The following is a 12,500-nucleotide window of genomic DNA, read 5'->3' on the forward strand; positions in this document are numbered from 1 at the left end:
TAACTGATAAATAGAATCATATCATAAAAATATTATATTCAAGATCTTATCATACCTGAAATATTAATCTTATAGGCTAGAGCTGCATTCAAGTCTTTCAGGAACGTCTATGTACGAGTTGCTTTTTATACTTTGCTTACCGAGATACTTTTACTCTTTACATACATAGCTGCGTAATAATAAAGATAAACAGATGACACTATTTCATTTAAAAATGAGATAAACAGCCGACGGTAATTCATGTAAAAAGTATCAACAAAAAGAACATGAATAAAGAATTTAATCTGATAACAATGAACTTATATAAAAATAGTTGTTTCACGTTGAAACAGAAGCCTTATTTCAATTAGAGAACATCATAATCGTTGTATTTCTGGACTATAATATTTGGTAGTTCATCAGCGACCACAAACTAATCTGTAGTAAATAATGCCCTAGTATCAATATCGGCAGATTTATTTACTTAAATGACACCAAAGATGATAAAAGTCTACGACTTATTTATGATAATATCAAAGAATACGATTCTAGTGACAGCTGACCAATTGTCTGAAAATCCACACCGAATCTAAGCTGTGAACCGAAATGCATATTATGTCAAGGGCCATAATCGAAGATGAGGCTACTGGTGGGGCTAAACAAAACAAAGGAATACCTAAACCCTCATATAAATCTAAGTTTGCTATTAGTTTCCCGAATCTTTCACCTATATCTTAATTATTTCTTTATAGTCTATTTTTGCAACTACTCCAAATTATCTTTCATCTTACCGCAAAGCAAATTAACTTGTGCTTAGAACTCTTCCCTGATCGAAAATAATAGAAGAAAAAAAAAGGTACACTTATATTGGCCAAATGATTGACAACCGTTTGACAAAATTTTGTTCTAAATTCAGTTTCCATTTTTTAAAAAACAATCTCACAAATTTCATAAATAATAATAAATAATATTGATAATAATAATAATAATAATTGTTATTATTATAAATAATATTAATGATAATAGTTATTATCAATAATAATAATAATAATAATAACAATAATAATAATAATAATAATAATAATAATAATAATAATAATAATAACCTACGATGAAGAAACCAACTTTCCATTGCGACATCTGAACCCGATTCTCTCCAACTAACCGAACTTGTTTTCTTCATCAAAACCCTAACCGGATTCTTTTTGGCCGTCACCTAAATGAGTCAGTTCGGCCATAATAATGCGAGGGACCACTTGCAACAAATCTCACCAGACAGGGTTCACGTTAACATGACCCAGCATTTTGGCCCATGCTAAAACTGGTGTGTGTTTATGTAGAAAACTCGCTCACTTTTAAAGACTGACAAAAAACTGTATGGATAATATTTATGACTAACCTTTGCTATTTAACTAAAAGTATAAGCTAATAAATAAGAATCGTTATAAAAATGGATTAATACTAAATTTCATGTATGCTTATAAAAATCAAAAATAAACAATCATGTTGAATATATTTTATAAAAATGGCAGAGATATTCGTCTTAGGACGAGGGACTAATTAATATGGAATCCAGATGCGCTCTGAGATGCAACAAAATACTGAATATCTTAAGTTTACACAATGCGTGGCAGTATATATTACTAGTTTTGAAAAGAGAGAGAGAGAGAGAGAGAGAGAGAGAGAGAGAGAGAGAGAGAGTTATTGCCAACAGTAGACCACAAACGTTAAAACCTGATTCCTTAGCGGGCTTTGCAAACACCATCCATGTACACAAAGCCAGGTGCATTTGCAGAGGCTGTACGTAAAGGACATTCCGGACACACCTACCTTTGTAGTGTCTGGTAGATGGCCCTAAGCAACTTGCGGGCAACTTATGTACTTTTAAGAGTTGAATGTTCATGCAAGGTTTGGATGGCAGGGAATTATGTTTTTTTTTTTTCAAGAATATGAGATACATAAACATTTGATATCGAATCTATTATTTTTTTATTATTAGCTAAGCTACAACCCTAGTTGGAAACGCAGGATGCTACAAGCTCAAGGGCTCCAATAGGAAGAAATAATCCAGTGAGGAAAAACGCAGGATACTACAAGCTCAAGGGCTCCAACAGGATGAAATAACCCAGTGAGGAAAGGAAATAAAGAAATAAACAAACTACAGGTGAAGTAATAAACAATTAAAATAACATACTTTAAGGACCGTAACAACATCAAAATAGTTTTTCATGAATAAAATATAAAGAGACATGTCCGCCTATTCAACATCAAAACATTCGCTGCAAGTTGAACTTCTGAAGTTTCGCCGATTCAATTACCTGATAAGGATGATCTTTTCCAAACATGGTCACCGTCACAGCTGTAATAACTCTTTAATCATATTCCGTCTAAAATTCTAGTAAAAATTACTTAGGAATTACTTTCCTAACTTCGCAAAATGTAAAAAGAATGCAAGGGAGTGGTCACAAAGAACTGCATCTTAAGGGTGAAACAATTTGCAATGGATTTTACGTATCATTGTATTATTATTCCGTAAGACGCCTCAAGTTATTATCATTATGCAAGCTGCTTTTCCAATTGCTATTCATGAAAATCATTTGATAAACATTCCAAGGCGCAGTAACCAGATTGCAAACATTCATTATTAAGAGATAATTTCTCACTTAGCCAAATGCGCAAACATGCATATTAAATTGGAAATGAATTCTTTTTTTTTTTTTGCATGACACTACACATACAAAAAGGTTAATTTGTTAACGATATACAGATATTAGACATGTCTTCGTATGAGAGAGAGAGAGAGAGAGAGAGAGAGAGAGAGAGAGAGAGATAAATTGTCAATTACGCAGACATGCTTATTAAATTGAAAAGTTCTTTCGGAGTTTCTTCGTTTCATAAAACTATGCATCCATAACGCTAATATGTTACATATGTATGAAATTAGACACGTCTTCGAGAGAGAGAGAGAGAGAGAGAGAGAGAGAGAGAGAGACTGACTTACGTCAAAACAAAAAACACAGGCGAAGGTCCAAAGTGCATAGCCGGGAATGTACCCAAGAGTGGCTTTGCTAACTGCATTATTGCATATTGGGTGTGAGGTCGCCCGCTTACGGGTGGCATTGCCAGCGAGACGGGGGGAGGGGGGGGGGGTCGTTAAAGACAACAGCATTAATGGGATAGGGCTGGCCTGGCGAGGAGATGGTTTATCTATCATAACAATTGATTACTGTCTAACTGTCTGTCTGTCTAACTCGAAATGTTGAATATACTTCGTAAATGAGACATGAGTTCTACAGACTCAAGAAAGCATACATGGGAAACTTTAAACTTTTGAATTAAATGCAAACGTTGCAAATTTCACAAAATGAATCACAAAAATCAAACAAACTATTTTAGAGAAGATGGTCCAAAAAGGAAACACAATCAATTTCACCCGTGGGAATCACAAATTGCTAGTGTAAGGAAATGTGAAAGGCTTTACTGAAGATGAAAATAAAAAAATAATGATGAAATAAAGCAAAGGAGTGGGACATAAAAATACACATCGATAGAGTAATATCCATACACTCTAAGGCAAAAAAAGAATATATATATATATATATATATATATACACACACACACATATTGCTGTGTTTATCAGTATATGAAAACAAAAGTCATAAATCTTTCAGCTCAGTTTCGACTTACATATCGGTGAAAAACGTCTATTTGCCTGTTGGAAAAAACAAAACGGACCTAGTAATGTAAACATCTCCAATTATCATTTAAATGTGGAGACTGACCATCCCAAAGAGTCGAACTCGACTCGGAGTCGCCATAAACAACAGACTTTACGAACTTAGATGCCTTTCTATACGAACATACTTTTTATATCCCTTTACTCAGTCTGTGTAAACAAAGATTATTTCTAGAATACTTAATTAGGTACCACTTGAAAACATATGATTAAAATACTATGCAATAGCTATTAAAAAACAAGAAAAAATTATATAATGAAGAATTAATGTTTGCTAAAAATCTAAAACATTTATTAATGTTGTTGATGTTTATAAAATATTTTATTTTAATTGTTCATTGCTTCTCATATCGTTTATTTATTTCCTCATTTTCTTTCCTCACCGGGCTATTTTCACTGTTGGAGCCCTTGGGCTTATAGCATCTTGCTTTTCCAACTAGGGTTGTAGATTAGCTAATAATAATAATAATAATAATAATAATAATAATAATAAAAACAACAATAATAAAAATAATAATTATAACAAAAACAATAATAATAATAATAATAATAATAATAATAATAATAATAATAATGATAAAAACAACAATAATAATAATAATAATAAAAACAATAATAATAATAATAATAATAATAATAATAATAATAATAATAAAAATAGTAATAATACCTTGCCATAAAATGTAAAACTAAGATAAATTGCTATGACAATATCATCTTGCTTTTTATTTTAAGCTATTTCACAGTAAAGCATATTACTACTATTTCTCATGGGATTAATACAGTATATTCACAGCGCTGTATAGTGTTTGTTTTTATGTACAGGAGAAATTTTGCTCTTTCCAATTTTTCACCTGTATCAGTAATACATTGGAAGTATTAACATCAAGAGTGTACACGCAAATTATAACATATTAAATAAAATGTAAGCATGAGGTAATACAAAAATATATTTGAATATTTTGAAGTGAAAATTCAAATGCTTGATTCGAATCCTGACTAGAGGCTTATTTTTTTTTCATTTATATTTGATTTCTTGAATTAAATGTAAAATATTTGAAAATTTCTAGGTATTTCATTCATTTTGAACAATCTTGCTACAGAAAGATTATCTGTTCAAATATATCATATATAAACATATGTACATGTGCACAAATATATGAACATATATGCACATATCATATATATATATATATATATATATAACATAAAGTGCAACCGTTTTCAGTCCACTGCAGAACAAAGTCCTCTGATATGTCAATTTATGGCTGGGGTTTGGCCAGTTTTCATTACCACGCTGGCCATGAGTGTGTGTATATATATATATATTTATATATATATATATATATATATATGTATATATATATATATATATATATATGCACTTTTACCTGTGGAATTCAGGTTTTTTGTGTTCTTAGAATGTCTAGATTCTCTTACCAACAACGGGATCAGAGTCCCAAGGCAAGACCACTCAAAAGGACAATAGCTTCTGACCGACCGGGAATCGAACCCTGGTCCAGGAAGCTGGCATGACAGTAACGATACCATTTAGATATATATATATATATATATATATATAATATATATATATATGTATAATATATATATACATATGTATATATGTACATATATATTTATTTGTTTAAGTAAAAAAAAAACGAATATTAAAAAATCATGTAAACGAGGCAAAATAATTGCGGATTCGAATCTGAGACTTTGAATACTTAAAGCAACAATGTGTTTTTGAGAGAGAGAGAGAGAGAGAGAGAGAGAGAGAGAGAGAGAGAATGGCAAAACCTACTGGAGATCCTCATGACGTCCCTCCATTGCCCTTATTACGTCTTCTTTGAGCCCCCAATTAGCGTGTTAGCTCCAGCTGTCAGGGAGAAAAGAAGCCACGTCTCAGCCAATCCCATTTACCAAAAATTTCTCGTCATATGTGGATTCGCATTCCTCCTTGGCTATTTTGATTCTTTACGTGGATTCCACTGCGAGTCATCTTTAATTGCCTTCGCCAAGAAGGGTATGGATTCACCTCTGTCATATTTCATCTATTAGTTTGGGAGCAACTTTACACAAAAACTACTGTATCGATTTTGACCAAACTCGGTGGTTATGTACAGTATGACCTAACGATGAATCTGTAACATGCTGGATGAAGTACATCACAGTATAGGTACGCAGCAGTACTTTGTGGTGGATTGGTGGTAGCGTCCTTGTCTGGTGATAACCAGGCTGGGGCTCGAATCCCGCTCAAACTCGTTTGTTCATTTGGTCGCTGCAACCTCCCCGTCCTTGTGAGCTAAGGATGGGGGGGGGAGCCCATAGTCTATCTGGTGAGTCATCAGCTGCCATTGCCTGGCCCTCCTTGGTCCTAGCTTGGGTGGAGAGGGGGCTTAGGCGCTGATCATATGTACTATGGTCAGTCTCTAGGCCCTAGAGTCTAGGGTATTGCTCTGCTTGATAGGGCAATGTCACTGTCCCTTGCCTGTGCCATTCATGAGTGGCCTTTAAACCTTTAAATAGTACCCTTACTAAGTAAATGGCAAATATTTGTTAGTTCATTTTTTGTTTGCGGTAAGACCCAAAGACAAATCCACTAGATTTTGGAGAAACTACATCGAAATACAAGTATGCATTGGAGTTAAGAACAAAATAAGACAGAAGGTATGCTCTATACTGAGCGCCAATCTAGTTTTATTAATTTTTTTTCTCTAGTGTTGGTGTCGTGATGGATGCCACAAAATTGTACACCTTCATATATTCATTGAATCTGATGGGGGGAAGAATTCTCAGGGTTTGTTATTGGTTTTACGTTGACTTATTGGTTTTAAGTTGACTAATTGGTTTTACGTTGATTTATTGGTTTTACGTTGACCTATTGGTTTACGTCGACTTATTGGTTTTACGTTGACCTACTGGTTTTACGTCGACTTATTGGTTTTACGTTGACTTGTATTTATCTGTGCATTTATAATCCTTGTGGTAAAAAGTCTTGAAAAAATATACAAAACTTAAGCAAGACATATGAGTGACATTTCTGAATTATAATGCAAGCAGCATTCAGGAAAACCATAATTTTTCTTTGATTGTGGGATTAATAATCATAGTACAAAAACCAAATATTCTATAGTTTTTGTCGGAATTGGAAATGATGAACACCTAAGTAGTTTAAAACTATACTAGCAGCTTTCCATCATATCTAACTTCCTTTCAAAATAAATGATCAGCCAGAGAAAGACCAAATCATTTCAATAAGAATGATTTTGTCATTTGGGCTCTCTCTCTAAGGAAAAGACCACGCCACCAACAGTCTCATTACTTCAAAATAAGAAAACTTACTTTTTCGAAGAACCATTCTTTGTGAATTGTAACGAGAATAAATAGGAAAATTCTATTGTCAAAAAAAAAAAAAAAAAAAAAAAAAAAAAAAAAACGTTCTAAATGAATTGCGCAGATAAGTTTTTATACATCATTTTCATTTTTGTAAGATCATAAATTACCGTCGTAACCAGGGCAGTCTTACGTTTTATTTTACATTTGTGATATGGTCGCAAATTCATATTTGACTTTTTTATGCTTTCACATAAAACCCCAAACACCCAGTAACATCCAAATTAATTTACTCTGAGAATACCTTATTGTCCTTATATTATACACACACACACACACACACACACATATATATATATATATATATATAAATGTATTATACGTATTATCTACCCGACCATGAATAGAACCTTTGCATTATTGGTTTGTTACAAAATTGGAAAAAGACAGTAATAACCAATTAGGTTAGAATTTTGGTAAGTGGAGATGTTCTAATTATATAGGTTTATAAAACTCTCTTTAAGGGTAACGTATTCACAGAATAAAGTGAATACGATGTTCGCGATTTTATATATATATATATATGTGTGTGTGTGTGTGTGTGTGTGTCTTAACACTTGAGAAAAGTTGTATAAGGGAGTTTAACACACTTCAAACATCTAACTATTGACATACAAGTACTCAAACTGTCGAGAGATAGAATATAAACCTACAATTATCACTCCTGTGTAATAAATTCATTTATTTTTATATTGCACTTCCTTTAATGAAGTACAGTAGCAATTATTTTTTTTCCTTTTTTTTTTTTGTAATCAGCTGATGACTCACTTTCCCCCCTTCTACTCGCAAACATGCCAATTAATGATCTCGTAGCAGACGACGCTATATCATAGTTGTTTATGCAGTATACAGTATATCTATTTTCTCATATTTTGTTGATATTTTGTAATAAAGCAATATATAGATAATGACTTTGTTGCCTGAGTTACGAAATATACAAACAGACGTTTGCTGAATACGACCTTGGAAAAAACTTTTGTTTGTTGATTGCAATATTACCAATTTGCAGAAAAGTAACTAGACCTTGAATCACAAAACAGTAGCAAAATTATTCCACCTAAAAGAATGTCTAGAATTCTTTAATCAATAATTACATTTTGTGTGAAAATTTCCAGGCCATATAAGGAATTTTGGAAATAGTACTAGAATTTTACCTCTTTTAACAAAATTTTATGCACCTTTGATAACGCTGCTTTTCATGTAAACAACACTTGAAACACCAAACACTTTGACTTGACGTGTAGTTGTGGTGGAAACTACGACTGCTTTAGTGGTTTCTTATATGAATATGTAATAAAATTGGGATAATTGGCATATAGGTAATTAATATTAACATAAACATTTCATAATTCACCCAAAATAAGAAAAGTTATTGTGCAAGACAATAATCACGGTAGAGTCGCTGACTAGGGATTTGTGCTAAGAAATTTTTTAAATCCTCATTTTTTTTTCTAAAACTGTCTTGCTAATTCAAGGGTGCGTCTTACCACTTGTAGCGTCTTATGACACGGGAAATACGGTATATATATATATATATATATGTATATATATATATATATATATATATATGTATATATATATATATGTATATATATATATATATGTATGTATATTACTGCATATATATATGTGTATATGTGGTATGTATATATATATATATATATATATAAAGAAAGAAAGAAAATATGAGCCAGAGTATATTTGAGGTGGTCTACTCTTTAAGTGGTTAATGAAAATTGGAAAACCTACAAAGAGGGATAGATGAAGAGAAAGAGCCATACATACATTAAAGAATTTTATGTGGTAGTGACTTTGCAATGGTGATTTTTCTCAAGTCATCCCTTGAACTGAGAAAAGATTTCATAATGAAATGTACGGTAAATTAGATACAAAATATGAATTTAAATAAGTAAATATACTTATTTATAAGTGCAAATGTATATATACACTATATATATATATATATATATATATATTATATATATAATATATAGACAGGATATAATATATATATATATATATATATACACAGACTAAACCACAATATAGACAAATATAAAAATCATGGATTCTGATAGAACTGCAGAAAAGTATTTTTGATTAAGTTAAAGTACAAATTTTTCTGGTGTACATATTAAGAGACAAATTCAAGTGTACAATTCGAATTGAAATCAACATCGTCTCCATGAAATCAAATTATTATCATTATTATTATTATTATTATTATTATTATTATTATTATTATTATCATCATTATTACTTGCCATGCTACAACCTTAGTTAAAAAGCAGAATGCTATAAGCATAAGGGCTCCAATAGGGAAAGTATCCTAGTGAGGAAAGAACATAAGGAAATAAATGAACTACAAGAGACGTGAATGAACAATCAAAATAAAATATTTTAAGAATTGCAACAAAATAAATCTTTCATAATACATATACAGTATTTATATTAGCTATAAAAATTAAAAAAAAATAAATCAAGGAGAAAAAATACAGAATACACCCGATTGTACTCTCAAACAAGAGAACTCTACCGAAAGACAGTAGAAGACCATGGTACACAGGCTATGGCACTACCCAAGAATAAAGAACAACTTTGATTTTGGAGTGTCCTCATAGAAGAGCTGCTTATCATAGCTAAAGAGTCTCTTCTAACGTTACCAAGAGAAAAATAGCCACTTAACTATTACAGTGCACTAGAAGAAATGTTTGTTAATCTCAGTGATGTCAGGTGCATGAGGACAGAGGGGAAGGTGAAAAGAATCGACCAGACTATTCGGTGTATGTGCAAAAGAAAAACTGAGCAGTAAGCAGAGAAAGGGATCTAATGTAGTACTCTCCGGCCAGTCAAAGGACCCTACAACTCTGTAGCAGTAGTATCCAAACGGGTACAATGCCCTGGTAAATTTGTAATACGTGGCGATTCATTAGACCTAAATTAATAAAATAATTCCGTGATTTCAGACTCCCAAAAAGTTGATTGGGTGATATTAACATGAACTTACTTGTGCAAGAAGAGTTATCTCATCCCAAGAGGTATGGTGCCTTCAGTTGGATCTAACTTTGTGGTGTAAGTATATCCAAAAAAGGAGAATTTAGAAAATCTAAGAGGGTATTTGTGCCAATCAAAATTCATGTACACACACACACACACACACACATATATATATATATACACACATAATATACATATATATAATATACATATATATATATATATATATAAGCAAATGCAGCCGTTTTTAATCCACTCTAGGTCAGAGGCCTCAGACTTGTTCTTATTCACGCCAGGGGTTTTGCCAGTTTTCATCAATGCAGATTGGTGATGGTGGGAGACTTGTGTGATCGCTAACAGCAAACCAACCTAGTATGGGTGGTCCTGACTGGTACAGCTTTGCTGATCATGGCGATATACAAACCCTTTCACCACGTTAAGGTATCTCCACTCTGAAAGGATATCTATATATACATATATATATTACAGAGAGAGAGAGAGAGAGAGAGAGAGAGAGAGAGAGCTGCTGTGAAATACCTGTCTAGCGGGACCAGGGATTACCAGGCCAAAATCCTCTTTTTATGAACTGGTCATTAAACCTCTTGCTATCGTGTGTTACAACTGCTGTTGAATATCACTTCTGTGATACGGTTAAAGACAAAAAAAAATCAGTCTTGTGCTGTGAGATGGCAGGACTGATCAGCAGGTTCATGTCGTGACTCATATCCAGATTAGTCTGGTTTCTTTTTGAAGACATACAACGGTTTGAAAACAACGGTTAGTGTGTGGGGTGGTATTTGCGGGCTAGCTTATATACAGGGAAGTTCGAATTTGCAGGTACATATTGATTGATTGATTCGAAGTTTTCTGGCATCCTAACAACGAAGGTCATTGACGGCGATATCGTTTATTATAAATAAAGAATAAAAGAATGATCAATTGAAACCATAAAAACAAAGCTGTCCTTATTAAAGTTAAATAGCTTTATGAAGACCTGCTTCTGGAATAAATCTGAAATACCGCTAGCACAGTACAAAATATCCTGCCTAGGAATCTTGGCAAGGATGAACCTGCCATCCTCACCTCTAGCCTCAAACAGAATTATATTTCTAAGGTATATATATATATATATATATATATAATACATACATATATATATACATATATATATATATATATATATATATATATATATATATATATATATATATATATATAGATTTAAACAAAAATTAACAAAAAGATTTAACATTTCCATAAGTCAAAGCTATGATTCCGAAGGATATCCGCAGAGTGGTACAGGCAAGAATGCATTTTCCAATGCAATAATCAAGTTTAAATGTCAGGATGCTTACTTTATAACCAGTATCTCTCCAGTTTTGTTAAGTCAGGCACGTGTTAGCTAGAGTTACTCATGTCTTCGATTGACGTAAAGCATTGTCATAGCTTTCAGGTTAGTCTCGTGTAGTAAGCTTTGAAATAACGTTTTTTTTTTTTTTTCTAAATCTATGAAACACTGCAAAGTCTTCGTCCTGGCTGTTTTTGTTTAGATAGTGATCCTGATTAGTTGTTTAGAACATGGGTTATTCGTCACATCAACATTCGCATATAGAAGAAACTACCCAGTGTGCTTGCGTGTGTGAAGGAAAATTAAGTCTTGTAAATTCTAGAGGATTTTAGCAAGGCATTATCCCCTATGATAATTGCTTCAATGATGCACAGCACGCACGTTAGAGAGAGAGAGGAGAGAGAGAGAGAGAGAGAGAGAGAGAGAGAGAAAGAGAGAGAGAGAGAGAGGAGAGAGAGAGAGAGAGAGAGAGAGGAGTGAGAGAGAGAGAGAGAGAGTGCTTTTCATTTAAATTTCTCTCCTTATAATAAGGTAATTTGTGTCCCAACAATTCCTAATACTGGGAGTATATTGAAATAAATGTATTATAGTACAGAAAAGGTCTGCAGATATATATATATATATATATATATATATATATATAATATATATATATATATATATATATATATATATATATATATATATATTTAAAAGAAATCTTGAGATGAACTTGAAACATTACTTGCGGCAAGGTCATGACCATTGACAAATGAAAATTTGTTGTGGAAGGTTATGATAAAACTGCAAAAATTCTTTAAGTCATAGTTTTTCTACATCAAAGTCCAGGTGAGCTGAAATTATGAGGTACCTAAAATATTTGATAAACATCAATTAAAAAAAAGAGGGGGGGGGGGATTGGAACGAATAACGATGAAAAAAAATCTTTCGCATCACATATTTACGTAGAAAATTCTTCAAAATTTCTAAATCTTATACTTTGATTGAAAAAAAAAAATTGCAAATAAATCAACCTATATACGCAACAAGAGTCGAATGTTCCA

The sequence above is a fragment of the Palaemon carinicauda genome, chromosome 41 (genome assembly GCF_036898095.1).
Source record: "Palaemon carinicauda isolate YSFRI2023 chromosome 41, ASM3689809v2, whole genome shotgun sequence".
NCBI classification, from domain to species: Eukaryota; Metazoa; Arthropoda; class Malacostraca; order Decapoda; family Palaemonidae; genus Palaemon; species Palaemon carinicauda.